The sequence below is a fragment of the Rhagoletis zephyria genome, unplaced genomic scaffold (genome assembly GCF_001687245.7).
Source record: "Rhagoletis zephyria isolate East Lansing unplaced genomic scaffold, Rhagoletis_zephyria_1.1 Rzeph_scaffold_00105, whole genome shotgun sequence".
NCBI lineage: Eukaryota > Metazoa > Arthropoda > Insecta > Diptera > Tephritidae > Rhagoletis > Rhagoletis zephyria.
The window spans coordinates 88,949-90,828 of NW_016157189.1; positions in this window are offsets into that span (position 1 = coordinate 88,949).

The window sequence follows — 1,880 nt, forward strand, 5'->3', positions numbered from 1 at the left end:
CTTTGTGTGACAACATCAAGGCGCACGCCACAAATCGGAGGAGAAGCTCGGCCAAACACTAACATATGTGTAAGCGCCAATCTATTACACAAGGGAACAAAAAAAGGGGAACAATTTTGTTGCATCAAATGTTAAAGCTGTTTTGGATAGAGTTTTTATGCTGATTACGAATCCGTAAGTATAAAGTCTCCATCAGCTCTAGATTTGGAAAAAAACGAGGTCAAAATATCTAAAAATCGCGCTTTTTGCATTATTTTAGAAGCCATAAAACCATAGAAACCTATAAAAAAATGCAAAATAAAATAACGAAATAGGCTGGAAAAAGCAAAATAAAATAGCGAANAATTTCAGAAAAGCTCAGATGTATTTCAGAAAAACTCAAATGTATTTCAGAAAAGGACAAATTTATTTCAGAGAAGCTCATATGTATTTCAGAAAAGACCAAATGTATTTCAGAAAAAGCCAAATGAAATTCAGAAAAACCACTGTATTTCAGAAAAGCTCAAATGATTTTCTGAAAAACTTAAAAGTATTTCAGAAAAGGGCAACTGTATTTCAGAAAAACACAAATGAATTTCAGAAAAGCACAAATGTATTTCATAAAAATATTTTTAGAATATTATTAACTACGAAAAGTTTTGCAATGGCAAACCTCCGAGTGTATTTCTCATAAATTCCATTTTCCGTTCTGAGACGGCGGAAAATTGTACATCCCTTCATTTGTGTAATAACATCAAGACGCACGCCACAAATTTGGGAAGCTCGGTCAAATACTTAGCAAAAGTGTAAGCTCCATAAAATATTATTATACATCTATTTACAAATTAAACCTCTACTCTTCCATCATTTCCCCCTTCGACCAATTGAAACCAGATATGAACACGAATAATGCAGAGCTTGTAACGGCGCGGTTTCATTACATACATATGTGCGTATGTTGATGTATGTATGTATGTTTATTACATGCCAACAGCTAATGAATGCAAAAGCATCTGCGAAGAAAATAAATGAGTGCGCAATAGTACGAGCACAATCTGCGGTAGATATAGGTTCTTTCGCTTGCTGTATTACTTGATCCATGTATTGCAGTCGCCTTCCTACCATTCCCGGTCCATCCGTGGATGGAACGCCCATATTAGTTTTAGCATAATTCCATACATTCCAATGGGGCTCAGCATTGAGTATGGCCCCAGCCGCAAAAGGGTGCGTTATCCATTACTGCCCACCACTTGCTCAAGTCTCGCATGGTTGGTGTGTTATCGCAGACCAACACTAAATCGCAAAGTACGTTCCCCACGCTAGTCCATTTTTCTAAAAGTCCCCAAACCCATTAGGCAGTGCTCATTTGACCTTTTCTGCAAATGAAGCAGAAATACGCTCGAAAGTTGCCATTGCAAAATTTTGCTAGTTAAAAATATTCTAAAAATATTTTCTGAAATCCATTTGCCCTTTTCTGAAATTCCTTTGTGTTTTTTTGAAATACATTTGCCTTTTCTGAAATATCTACAATTGCGTTTTTCTGCGTTCTTCATTTGGCTTTTTATACCCGAGCGCACTTGTGGACAAGGGTATTATAACTTTGTTCACATAATGGTTGTTTGTAACAGGCAAAATGAATCGAGATAGATATAGACAAATGTATACATAAATGATCAGGATGAAAAGAGAAATCGATTAAGCGGTGACTGTCTGTCCGTCCGTCCGTCTGTCCGTCCGTCTGTGCACACGATAACTCGAGTAAAAATTAAGATATCTTAACGAAACTTGGTACGTGTACTTCTTTCGGGCGTAGGACGGATGGTATTGAAAATGGGCAAAATCGGACAATAACCACGCCTACCTCCCATATAACGGTAATTTTCAGAAATACAAAAACTGCG